The sequence below is a fragment of the Macaca fascicularis genome, chromosome 6 (genome assembly GCF_037993035.2).
Source record: "Macaca fascicularis isolate 582-1 chromosome 6, T2T-MFA8v1.1".
Classification (NCBI taxonomy): domain Eukaryota; kingdom Metazoa; phylum Chordata; class Mammalia; order Primates; family Cercopithecidae; genus Macaca; species Macaca fascicularis.
This window is the reverse complement of record NC_088380.1, coordinates 127,943,393-127,957,666: the sequence shown is the minus strand read 5'-3', so window position 1 is coordinate 127,957,666 and position 14,274 is coordinate 127,943,393. Positions and strand designations below refer to the sequence as shown.

At 40.7% G+C, this 14,274-nt stretch overlaps 2 pseudogenes; both read right to left on the bottom strand.

The window, feature by feature from the left end:
* Positions 1–643: 643 nt before the first annotated feature.
* Positions 644–2,577, bottom strand: LOC123574025 (peroxisomal membrane protein PEX14 pseudogene; annotated as a pseudogene).
* LOC141406890 (peroxisomal membrane protein PEX14 pseudogene) lies at positions 644–2,577 on the bottom strand (annotated as a pseudogene).
* Positions 2,578–14,274: the final 11,697 nt, after the last annotated feature.

Genomic DNA, 14,274 nt, shown 5'->3' with positions numbered 1-14,274 from the left:
TTACAAAACAATCTTTCAGGGGATAGTAAAAGGGTATACCTCTCACTCTTTTTCATGCCAGCATAAACTTTATACCAAAATCTGACAACAGAATTAAAAGATATTAGATATAAGCCAATAACAATCACAAACAGACATGCAAATAATAAAAAACACAGCATATCCAATTGCTCAGTAATGTGGGGAAAGTACTATAGATCAAGGCTAAGTTTCATTTCAGGAATACAAAATTGCTTTAATAATCAAAAAGCAAATAAACATAATTTATTACATTAACAAAAGAGATAGATAAGCTCACACAAATAGATGCAACAAAAGGATCTGACATGCCGGGCGCGGTGGCTCACGCCTGTAATCCCAGAACTTTGGGAGGCTGAGGTGGTCGGATCACGAGGTCAGGAGATCGAGACCATCCTGGGGTAAAACCCTATCTCTACTAAAAATACAAAAAATTAGCCAGGCGCGGTGGCGGGTACCTGTAGTCCCAGCTACTGGGGAGGCTGAGGCAGGAGAACGGCGTGAACCTGGGAGGCGGAGCTTGCCGTGAGCAGAGATCAGGCCACTGCACTCCAGCCTGGGCAACAGAGCAAGACTCCATCTCAAAAAAAAAAAAAAAGGATTTGACACATTTTTACACCCAGGATTTTGTTTGTTTGTTTGTTTGTTTAAATAGTGGCAACTGGTATTTATTACAATTATATACAGTCCTATCTTCCATTCTGAGGTCTATCTGAGGTCTATACATGATCACACAAATGAACATGTGTTTCTTGGGGGGAAGGACAGAGCTGGCTGTTGGTCAGGAAAGCCCTGGTACCTGGCTTCTCCAAGGGAGTGAGCCCCCATCTCGCCATGGGATTAGCTGAACCATTACACGGCAAGCGAGGGCATCAGAAGCGCAGCATGGTTTCATTTGTCTGGGAGGACGACGGGGCACGAGTGGGGTTGGTGCTGGGGACAGGCACCTGCGGGGTCCAGGGCCGGGTCCAGGGAGGGAAGGGGACGGCAGACACCAGAGGGACCGCAGCTCCTCCTCCAGTGAGGAGTCGGGAGGCAGTAGGGACGCTAGCTCTGGCCATGCGTGGTGTCACGGTAGTCAAGACACTCGGCAAACACACCCTGGGCAAGGCGTCTGTCCGAGAGAGGGGGCTGGGCAGGGGCTTGAGCCCCAAGGCTTCACTGCCTTCAGCCTGACTTGAGATCACAGCCAAAGGCTGCTGGGCCTGGGGCTGGGGCAGGCGGCCAGGTGAGAGGAGGCCAGGTGGACAGAAGTGCTACTCCCCACGCTGCCACCAGGCCGCAATGCAGCTGAGGACAGCTCTGCCCCCTACCTGGGCTCCAAGCTGCCCTCCCAGGGCCAGAGAGGGAGGCAGGGTGTGGCCACGCACCGGCATACTGGACGCCGTCCTCAGGGCTGGAGGCAGTGGGCGCGGCCCTAGTCCCGCTCACTCTCGTGGCTGGCACCCTCAGGCCGCCGCAGCTTCTCCACCTGCTAGTTGATCTGCCCATCCCCGCCCCGACGGTCCTCCCTCTGCACCCCCAGGCAGTCCTCCTCGTCCACATGGCTCACGTCATCATCCTCTTCGTCCTCCTTGTCCCCCCTCTTCTCCTCCTCGCCTTGCACCTCCATTCGCACCTGGCCCTTGATGTCCACCACCCCCTCGCCTTCCTCTTGGGGGCCCAGCAGGTGGTAGGTGACCGTGGAGCCCTCGGGGCTGTGGCCTTCCTTCCCAGGTGAGGACGACGTGGACTCGTTGCTGACGGGTGAGATGTCGCTGCTGCTGTGGTGGTTCACGGCCGCGGGGCTGGAGGGTGATGGTGACTTGACCGGGATCTGCCAGGAGGGGATCTTTGGGGCTGATGGGGACGGAGGGAACTGCCTCTGATTTAAAAGAAGCCCTTTCAAGGAGTTAATTTCGGACTTGAGTTCGTTGATATTCTGGGACTCCAGGATCCAATTGGTGGATGTGGTGGCCTTGGCAGCAGCCAGCTCCTGGGCGAGCTCCTGGATCTTCTGCTGCTGCTGAATCAGCAGCTCCTGGACGGAGGCGAGGGTCGTCTGAAACTGAGTCACTGTCTGGGCCACGCTGCCGCTCAGCTCAGAGAGACCGGCCTCCATCCTCTCCAGCTGCTTCCTGTCCTCTCAGCCGCCCAAGATGAGGGGGAGCAGGTATTTCTTGTAGAGCTGGTGAAAGCCAAATGCGATGCCTGCCATGATGATGGCCAGGGCGCCGTAATCTCGCCATCGGGATCCTGCGGGGCTGTATGGCTGAGATATGAGGTGTGGGGGCTGGACAGGAACCACCTGTGTGGCTGGGCCCAAGGACGAAGGCTCATCGGCAGCAGTGCCCGACTGCTGGAAGGCCATATCAATCTCTTCATCTGTCAGTCCTTTCTTCTTTAGGAATGCTCTCCTGGTTGCAAGTGGGCTCTGGCGGACCCGGGAATTCTGTAGAAACTTCACTGCCGTAGCAATCAGCGGCTCTCTAGGCAGCACATTTTCACTTCCTGGAGTAGAGCTTGGCTGGCTCGGCTGCTCTGCCTGCTCCGAAGACGCCATCTTTCTGAGGCCTGACTAATCAACCCACACCCAGGATTTTAAAAAATTATTAGTAAAATGGAAATGATAGAAAAATTATTTTCTTTCTTAGGAGTGACCAAATTTATTATTTTATTTTTAATTACTTACTGAGGTATTACTGACATCCAGAAAGCTCTACATATTTAAAATATACAACTTGATCAGCTTGGGGATAAACATGCTCCTTTGAAACCAATACCATAATCAATGTCATCAATATATCCATTGCTTTTAAAAGTTTCATCTTGCTCTCTTTATTCTTTTTAATTCATTAATTTATTTCTTTTTGTGATAAGAACACAACATAATATCTAGTAAATGTTTAAGTATATAATACCTTATATATTATTACTATAGGCACTATGGTGTATAGTAGCTCTCTAGAGTTTATTCATCTTACATAACTTAAACTTTGTACCCTTTGACTAATACCTCCCCAATTCTACCTTCATTCACTCTGTCTCTATTAGTTTGACTATTTTAGATTCTTCTTATATGCGGGATCATGCAGTATTTGTCCTTCTGTGTCTGGCTTATTTCACTTAACATAATGTCCTCCAGTTTCTTTCAGTTGTCATAGGAAATTGATTAATTATATTTTTGTTGAGATGGAATAAAGCTATAAATTAGAAATGAGTAATATATAAAAACTGAAAATGAATAATAAAAAGCAGTATTTGCTCTGTAGTATAGTACAGAGATATGCTAAACAATTTTAGTAATGAAAATATGCTAGTACTTTTAAGAAGAGACAAATCAATGGGATTAAGAAGAGTTTAGATAGATTTACACTATAATATAATCTCATATTATCAAAAGTAAATGTCTAGACTTTATAGAAGGTAGCATTTAAAAACTGACTTTGTATATGCAGAAAAAGAAAACATATCATTCACTTATTCAATCTGCAAATATTTACTGAGCCCCTTACAAAAGCCAGGCTTCACTCTCTAACCTGAGGGCTGGAGATATGTCCGTGGAACAACTAAAGTCTCAGCCATTATGGAATTTACAATCTAGTGGAAGAAAACAGAAATTAAAGAAATGAATATATGGTATGTTAGATGGCATGTACGATGCCCAAAAGTAAAGTGTGTAAAGGGGCCAGGCAGTTGTGATAGTGATAATGGTAGCAGTGAGGCTGGATTTGGGGTAGTGGCTGGGGTGGTGGCAATGTTAGTGAGGATGACGTCGTAGTGGAGGTTGTGCTCATGGAGGTTGTGCTCATGGAGATGGAAGTGCTTGTGCTGCTTTTTGGGGGCTATTTGGTTTCCTATTCTATTGGTTGTCAGGGAAAACTATTAATGGAAATATTTTGAACACAGAACTGAAAGAATGAATGAATGAATGAACAAAAGGAGATAACGATTTCTAAGATCCACTCAAACTCTTAGTTACCAGATAAATGAAACAACTTACCATGTACATACATACACACACACACACACACACACACACACACACACACACACACACACACAGAAAGCTTGTCTTCTGAGTGATCTATCTCTCTCGTTAAACATTTATTACCATTCTAACATTTTGTTCTTCCTGTGGTCTAATTGTTCATGTTTATTGCTATTCCAGTTTGTAACAAATTCTTGAAACACTGTTGTCTTAGTCTGTTTTATGTTGCTATAACAGAATAAGTGAAGCTGAGTAATTTATAAAGAAAAGAGGCTTATTGAGCTCATAGTTCTGACTGGGAAGTCCAAGGACATGGTGTTGACATCTGCTTCTGGTGAAGACCACATGCTGCTGGGGCAGAACATGGAGAGGAGGGTCTAAAGGGAAAGGGAACAGTGGGAAGAGAGAAAACCCAGGGAGCATCTTGCTTTATATATAACTACCCACTTTTGTGGGAACATGTCCATTCACATGGGAAATAATTCAATGTCTCAAGAGAGAGAGCTCACTTGCTATCCCAAGAAGGGCACCAAGCCATTCATGAGGGATCTTTCCTGATAACCCAGACACCTCCCACTAGGCCCCACCTCCCCACACAGCCATATTGGAGATCAAATTTAAACATGAGATTTGGTGGGTAGGAACAAGCCATATCAAAAACATCACAACTGTGAATGCTCAAGCCTTCTGTCTTCTATTTCTAACACCTTCATATCAACAAAAAAGATTATAGAATTTGCACTAACACAATTTTTTAATGCTTAACCCTTCAGTTTCAACATCTTAGCCCAATTCAACATTATTAAATGATGTATAATCCTAGTAATCCTATGTATTAGACCATTTTCACGCTGCTAATAAAAGACATACGTGAGACTGGGTAATTTATAAAGGAAAAAGGTTTAATTGACTCTCAGTTTAGCATGGCTGGGGAAGTCTCCAGAAACTTACAACCATGGCAGAAGGAGAAGCAAACATGTCCTTATTCACATGGTGGCAGGAAGGAGCAGTGTCAAGCAAGCCAAGCAAAAGGGGGAAAAGCCCCTTATAAAACCATCAGATCTCATGAGAACTCACTATCATGAGAGCAGCATGAGGGTAACTGCCCTCATGATTTGATTACCTCCCACCAGGCCCCTCCCACAACACGTGAGGATTATGTGAATTACAATTCAAGATGAGTTTTGGATGGGGACACAGCCAAACCATATCATCTTATAAGTAAAGTAATACATCTTCTGGTACTTTCATTCAGTATTCATTTCATCTTAAATAAATGCAGAGAAATACAACAGAAGTTCACAATTCAGTCACTGGCTTAAGCCACATATCCTATTTATGTGGAATAAGCCAGATTTACATAAACAAATCCGAATTTCTAGCTTAGTATTATATTCTATTACATGGAACACTGCATATTTGGAATGAGCAATTTTTAAATAGATTTTAGCCAATCTATTAATACTCTGTCGTTAATGGTTTTTCCTATATCAGTCCCATTGGTTACTGAGTTAAGTTGGCTTTATTTTTTCTTGTTTTAATTCATTTTCAGTTTGGTCCCCTTGGAGACCATATAAAAACACAAAAAATTTAATGTTTTTATGCTGAAAAGTACATTGATGAGAATGCTAGAAGGTGTATGTTATTCTTCATCTAGCACCTGATGTTAGGTCACTTATAAAATAAGACATAAGATCTTGGAATAATAAAGGATATTTGAAGAAAATAGGTAATACATTTATGCATTCTTATTGAAACTTAAAAAAATGGAAATAAAACTGGAGTGCTTCTTAAGCTCTACAAAAACTTCAAGTCCCTACCATAGCTAACTTACGTTCAGCTTTTTAATACTTCCATATCTTATGTTTTTAAATGCAATTATAAATATCTAACAGATACATCATGTACATATCTCATACAGTAATGTATGTCAATCTGCTATGAATGTGAACTGATAATTATTTCAATTTTGTCCTATTTTTAAGGCTGCTTCAAATATATTTTCTGCTTTTTACATCTATTCAGATAGTCCATCTAAAAGAGTAGCTTATGAAGTAGACACAGAAAGCTAGAACATGTCTCAGCCCTGCATTTTATGGGTGTAAAATTAAGTTTATTAATTCAGATTAATTTTACAAAATAGTAATATCAGCATGAAATATCATGTTCCTTAATGCATACTTGTGTTTTGTGACAACAGCTATCATTTCTGTTCAATGTATACACAGTACCTAGTATATTAACTGGCACATTAGTTTGTATTCAAAAATTGCTGTAAACTTGAATGAGTGCATTGAGAAAAATTGTTATAAATTGAAAGACACGGAAATCTAGATAGCATATCTTAAAAGTCAAGTTTGTCTTGGTGAATTAAGGCCAAAAGTGTATCAGTGGGCAAACATCTATCAGTCCTAAGGCTCGAAATAGATTGAAAACTCTGGCATTCTAATGAAGTATAATTTTCTTCACCTAGGCAAAGCCTGCCATTATGGCAGAATCATCTCTGGCACATTGGATGTTCTATTTATACTTTTATTATAATTACCATTATTTTTATTCTTATCTGCTCTTGCATTACCTTGGTTTAGGTTGATACTCAAGTCAGTCATACTTGCTTAGGACCTTAGTTTCCTGTCCCATGTACAACTTCTACTATATTAATTATTTGAAGAGCCATTTGGGAAACTGAAATATTCCAAAAGTGGAACAGTTAACTTGTATTATTCTTCCACAAATATGGATAAAAACAGATTTAATAAACCCATATATGAAAAATGATTAGTCTAATGTAGGATATATTAATGTACTTTTCTTTTTTTGCACTTGTGTGTATGACTTTTTTATACTCAGCAACTATCATACTTCCAGATGAAACTAATAATTCAATCACAATACATTCAGCATTGAAAACGCAGCTTCTTTATTTTTCTATCCTTTCTCACAAACCACTATCTCATAATTTTTCCTATTTGTAGAGCTGCACTTGCATTCAATTACTGTTGACATCTGCATGCCAAGTCATGGGCAAAGATGGGATACTTTTTGCTTCTAAGTCCCCGGGTACTCAGATGTAATTCAGTCAAGGCTCCTTAAGGGCTATTAGTCCATTTTCATGATGCTGATAAAGACATACCCAAGACTGGGAAGAATAAGAGGCTTAATTGGACTTACAATTTCACATGGCTGGAGGGGTCTCAGAATCATGACAGGAGGTGAAAGACACTTTTTACATGGTGGCAGCAAAAGAAAAATAAGAAGGGAGCAAAAGTGGAAACCCTGATAAACCCATCAGATCTTGTGACACTTATTCACTATTATAAGGATAGAACGGGAAAGACTGGCCCTGATGATTCAATTACCTCTCCCTGGGTCCCTCCAAAAACATGTGGTAATTCTGGGAGATACAATTCAAGTTGTGATTTGGGTGGGGATACAGTCAAACCATATCAGCTATACACAACATTCTCATCTGTCATGGACATATTCCAGTTTAATAGTTTTGGTTAGATCATATGGGTCAACTGTGAGAATTGCTTGTACTGCATTCAAGATAAACTACAGAGACTCTTTTGTTCTTGACTTTTTTCAAAGCTGTCTTGTATTTTCATTTCATTTCCTAATTATGGATACGTTTCTTTGGTATATACAAAATAGTATTTTGTATTTTCATTTAGGCGGAAATGAAGTTGCTGGTCTGAATTAGTGAGCACTGGGTCTACACACAGGCAACAGAAGCTTGTATAGAGTAAAGGGTAGAAGGAATTGCCAAGGAGGGGAAGTGGTAGATTCAGCTTTCTAGTTTGAAGCCAGTGACAGCAGTGTGATTGGCCTTGCTTAAGAAAGAGGCTGGAAAAGAAAAAAAAAAAAAAGCAAACACAAATGCTGAAAAAAAAATCACTATGAAATTGATGCAGTATTTTTCTCAGTCCTTTCACTGGACTCATGGCAGGGGCACCCCATCTACTCAACCCTCTGTGCTCAGCCCCTTATGGGAGGGAACACATGAGAGAGCTAGTGCAAGATCAAGATGGACACTCTGGGCACCAACACAGGAGCAAGCTCCACATGAGGACCCATGGCCAGACCAGGTGTGTTGCCCTGAGGGGGACACAGTGGCACCCAAGTGAGGGCGCCTATAAGTCCAAAGCCTTAGAGGGGGTGTTACAGTGCTGTTTTAGTTCTGCCATCTGCAGTCTGATGGAGAGCAGTGTGTTAGCAGCTCAGTTGGCTCCTTGCCTCGTTGCATGGTGTGGCTGCTCTCCACCAGTGAGGGCAAAGTGCCAGTGTGACAGCCTTTTCTGGGTACCCTCACTTGGTGGGTCCCAAGCTCTTGTCCAGTGTCCAAGAAGAATGAGGTCACAAGGACAACTGAAGGATGGTGAAGGTGGAAAATTTTATTGATAGATGAAAACAGGTCTCAGCAGAGAGGGGAGCTGGAGAGGGGAAAAGAAGGGCAGGCAATCTTCCCTGAAGTCAGGTTGTCTTTTCCCCGAAGTAGGCCATATTCCCCTCTACCGACTGAGTCTGGGGCCTTTACAGGCTCAGGATGGGGTGTGCATGATGATTGGTTTGTGAGTATGCAAAAAAGCTTAAAGTGAAAGCACCATTCAAAGGTGGGCATGGCAGTGTAGAAAGACAATTAGAAAAGAGTAGGTACATGTACAATAGGTGAAGAGGGGGATCAGAGGAAAACAAGCCAAATAGGAGGACATGTTCTCAATCTGGTGTGAGGAATTAACTTGTAGTTTGGCTTGCAGGCTTTAAACTGTCTTTGGCTTGGAGATGGGTTTCCAAAGGGTACCTGCCCCTATCTGCCTAGGCACTTGGCTGCCTTCTGTCCCTATCAAAATGACACTGGATAAACTTCAGGGTATGGATGGAAGAGTCAGGCATTTATTCAGGATCAAGACATAAACTAAAATTTCTAGTGGCCATGTTACTGGATCTGTGAAAGTCCTCAAATAGCAACAGACTATCTTTAGGAGGAAGGACAAGTAAGAAGAGAAAGAAGAAGAGAGAGAGTTTATGAAGGGGAATGAAATCTGTGTAAACCATGTACTGTTGTTGTTGTTAAAGTAAATCCAGTTATTGTAAAGCCTTCACTGCACTAGAAATAAAAGTCTTGTGTAAAGGCTTTATTTAATTGGGCCCCAAATGCCCCAATTAAAATGTGCAGTTGGCAAGTTGGATAAAGAAGCAATTTTTAAAACAGATTGTCAAGATACTATATTCATTTTGTGAATTTGACCAAAAAGACAAAAGGAACTAGAAGCCTCTGATAGATTATTAGGAGGCTTCAAGAGGAACTGTAACACTCATTTTACAACTACACCAGTAAAACTGCAAGGATAACTAGCAAGAACTATCTTTAAGCCCAGAATCAATCGTTTAAGAGTAGAAGCCATATTTCTCAAAACTAATTCCTTCCATCATCCCTTTAATTTTTCAGAATTTTAGAGTTGCACCCATAGTAGGATTTCTAAGTCCCCTCAGACTTGCCCTCTGACTGAACATCTAATTGTAGCATTTTCCACATGTAGCCAGAGGCAGTCCTCATTCATATTTCTCTTTGTCCCTTTACTTTCTATTTCCTTAACTCTTAGAAAACTTTGGAGATTACTTCACCATAATCTTTTTCTCTTATTATGTGTGTTTTCAAGGTATATTTTGTCCAGAAAAACAGATCTAATAATGCAACAGAACATTTGGTAACTTCCAGTAGGAACAACAAAAGTTAAATTTCAGTAATTAGCATATGTTGATATCTTTCTTCTTGCTAAAAATTACAAAGAAAGCTTAAAGAAAAACAAAATTTTTACCAAGTGTCATAATGTCTTTAATTACCAGCTTTAAAATATAGGATGAGGCTGCCTACCCACAAAGTCTCTGCTACCCGTGTGAGTGCACACACTGAGGTCTGAAACCCTGCCCCACCTGTGCCACCACTGCTGCCAGTCTGAATGCACATGTGGACACTAACAACACTGCCACTACACCCCCAGCACCACCACCATCACTGCTACAAATGTGTGCATGGAGGCTGGCAGCCCACACCCAGTAACACCCTGCCCTACCTCTGCTGCCAGCATGAGTGCATGCAGGAACGCTGCAGCCCCACTCCTATGGGTACCCTATACCCAGTCAATGTGCTAGCACCCTGCCACTTTGCTGCTGCTGCTCACACATGTGATTGAGCATAGATCCTGCTGCTGATGATCTAACAAAGCACTTTCACCAGCACCACCCATCAGAGTGCCCTGGCTGGGAGCTGGGAACATCTTAGCCCTTCCAGCACAGCCTCTAGGGGCGAGACAGCAAAGCTGCAGGCGTGATACCAGCCCCCAGAGTTAGAGTACACAGCCCAGGAGTGCTGTCTTGTCCCTTGAAAATCTTCCATCTATGAAGCTAGTTTATTGAACCCAGCTTATGCCACAATCAAACCCCAAAAGGTATCAATAAATGTAACAGCAAAAACACCTATACAAAGGACCGTGACTTCAAAAAATGAAGGAACAGCAGTCTACACACATGAGGAAGAACCAGTGCAAGAACTCTGGCCACTCAAAAAACCAGAGTGTCTTATTACCTCCAAATGACCACACTAGTTCTCCAGCAGTGGTTCTCAACCAGGCTGAAATGACTGAAATGACAGACAGAATTAAGAATATGGACAGAAATGAAGATCATAAAGATTCAGGGGAATCCAAGCATTCTAAGGAATACAATAAAATGATTTAGGAGATGAGAGATGAAATGGCTATCTTAGGAAGGAACCAAAGTGATCTGATAGAGCTGAAAAACTGACTTGAAGAATTTCAGAGAACAATCACAAGTATTAACAGCACAATCAACCAAGCTGAGGACAGACTGTCAGACCTCAGATGCCTTCTACATAATAACTCATTCAGGCAAAAATAAAGAGAAAAGATGAAGAATGAACAAAACCTCCAAGAAATATGGGAAGATGAAGAATGAACAAAACCTCCAAGAAATATGGGATTATATAAAAAGACCAAATTTATATCCCACTGGCACCTGAAGGAACAGGAGAGAAAGCAAGCAACTTGGAAAACATATTTCAAGAAATTTCATAGAAATTTCCCTAACCTTCCTAGAGAGACCAACATTCATATATAGGAAGTACAAAGAACCCCTATGAAATACTACACAAGATGGCCATCCCATGGACATATAGTCATCAGATTTTCCAAGGTCAAAATAAAAGGAAAAATGTTAAAGGCAGCTAGGGAGAAGGGGCATGTCGCCTACAAAGGGAACCCAATTGGGCTAACAGTAGAACTTTCAGCAAAATCCCTACAAGCCAGAAGAGATAGGATGTCTATAATCAGAATTCTTATAGAAAATAAATTGCAACCAATAATTTAATAACCAGTCAAATTAAGCTTCATAAGCAAGGAGAAATAAGGTCTTATTGAGAAAAGCAAATACTAAGGGAATTCATTACCACTTGTAATGGTTAATACTGTCAACTTGGTTGGATGGAAGGATATAAAGTATTAATCCTGGGTGTGTCTGTGAAAGTGTTGCCAAAGGTGATTAATATTTGAGTCACTGGGCTAGGGAAGGCAAACCCACCCTTAATCTGGTAGGCACAATCAAATCAGCTGCCATCGAAGATAAAGCAGGCAGAAAAACGTGAAAGAGGATACTGGCCTAGCCTTCCCACCTACATCTTTCTCCTGTGCTAGACGCTTCCTGCCCTTTAACATTGAACTCTAATTTCTTCAGTTTTGAGACTCAGACTGGGCCTCCTAGTTCCTTAAGCTTGCAGGCAGCATATTGTGTGAACTTGTGATCCTGTAAGTTAAAGTTAATACTTAATAAACTCCCGTATATATATACCCATATATATGTGCATATGTGTGTGTGTGTGTGTATATATATATATATCTCCTATTAGTTCTGTCCCTCTAGAGAACCCTGACTAATATACTACCAGATCTGCCTAACAAGAAGTCCTGAAGGGAGTGCTAAATATAGAAAAACACACTTAAGTACATAGATCATTGACACTACAAAGCAACCACACTAACAAGTCTGCATAATAACTAGCTGACGAGATGATAATAGGGCCAAATCCACACCTAACACTATAAACTTTGAATGTACTTTTAGTAGAGACAGGGTTTCACCGTGTTAGCCAGGATGGTCTCGATCTCCTGACCTCGCGGTCCACCCACCTCAGCCTCTCAAAGTGCTGGGATTACAAGAATGAGCCACTGTGCCCAGCCTAAACCTTGAATGTAAATGGACAAAATGCCCCAATTAAAATGTGCAGTTGGCAAGTTGGATAAAGAAGCAATACCCAATGGAATGCTGTCTTCAAGAGACCCACCTAATAGGCAAAGGCATCCATAGGCTCAAAGTAAAGGGATGGAAAAAATCTACAAGCAAAAGAAAAATAGAAAAAAAGCAGGTGTTGCTATTCTAATTTCAGACAAAACAGACAGTTAAAAAGACAAATAATGGTATTATATAATGTTAAAGGGTTTAATTCAACAGGAAGGTTTAAGTAGTATAAATATGTCTGCATCAAACACAGGAGGACCTAGATTCATTAGGCAATTTCTTGGAGTCCTACAAAGAGACTGAGATAATCACACAATAATAGTAACATACTTCAGCACCTCACTGACAATGTTAGACAGATCATCAAGACAGAAAATTAACAAAGATATCCAAGACCTTAAATTGATTCTTGACCAAATGGACCTATTAGACATCTACAGAACTCTCCCCAACAAAAACAATAGGATATACATTCTTCCCACATGTACAGGGTACATAGTCTAAAACTGAGCACAAAATCAGCTGTAAAACAATCCTTAGAAAATTCAAAAAACTGAAGTCATACCAACCATACTCTTAGACTATACTGCAATAAAAATAGAAATCAAAACCAAGAAAAATGCTCAAAACTATACAAATACATGTAAATTAAACAACATTGTGTACCTTTTGTGTAAACAATGAAATTAATGCAGCAATCAAGAACTTATTTGAAACAAATTTGAAGAGAGATACAAGATACAAGAATTTCTGAAAACAGTTAAAGCTGTGTTAAAAAGGAAATTTATAGAGCTAAATGCCTGCATCAGAAAGTTAGAAACATCTCAAATTAACAACATAACATCATCCCTAGAGGAACTATGGAAAGGAGAGCAAACCAACCCCACAGTTAGCAGAAGACAAAAAATAACCAACATTAGAACAGAACTGAAGGAAACTCAGACATGAAAACCACACAAATGATTAACGAGTTCAGCAGTTTGGTCTTTGAAAAAACAAATAAGATAAACTGCTAGATAAAGTAATCTGTATTAGAACATAAATTAGAAAGTAAGCCCTTGTAAATATTTCTGAAAAATAGATGACTTTAGACAAATTAGAATCGAGTAATAACTAATTTTAAAATCACACAAATACAGAAGTAGGCTAGTATCAGAGCAACCCTGTATTATAGACAGATGTAAACGCTGGGCAGAATTTAGAAAGTACCCTCTAAATTCCTTGAAAAGAAACCGACTAGAAGCAGGAAATTCTGGAAGGAGAGTTTCAGTGGGTGAATTTCACATTTTTGTTTCTCTGGACTGAGGTCAGTCCTCTTCTGGAGTGAGGCCAGGAAGGACTCAGTGGGACCAAAAGATATTGATAAAACTTGAACTGGCCTAAGGAACTGGAGAGAACATGAGGCAACCAAACTTGTTGTAGAGGTCAGGGGAATCCTGAAAAAACAGAACCAGAGAGGGAATGATCAAAATTGTATATACACTCTTCCATAGTTTTTGTACAATCCAGAGTCTTCATTAGGTATTATTAGGTGTGATTTAATAATCAGCGTTATCAGGTGATTTGAACTGATACCCAAATGCTGGTGTTTTATGTTTGGGTCCATCTAATTTAATGCCTGCCTGTTGAAACAAAGAAGTTGATACTCTTCCAAGGAAGATAGCAGATTCCAGAGTCTTCACAGTGTGAGGTTTACATTTTTGATTTATATTACTAAATATGTTTTCTTACATTAGGCTTCTGATTTTGCTTAATCAATATACAGTCATGTCAACTTATTAATATATCCTAATTATGTACACTCGTAAGGCTTTAGCTCAAAGGAAGATTTTATTATTTAAACAAAAATTTCAGAGATGATGACAGGGGACATTAATTTGGAGGTGAGCAGAAGCATTTTTCTTTTAAAATGTATTTCAAAAACAACATAAAGTTTTTGTCTATGCAGAGATTAGCCTATCCTTATTTTTTATAAA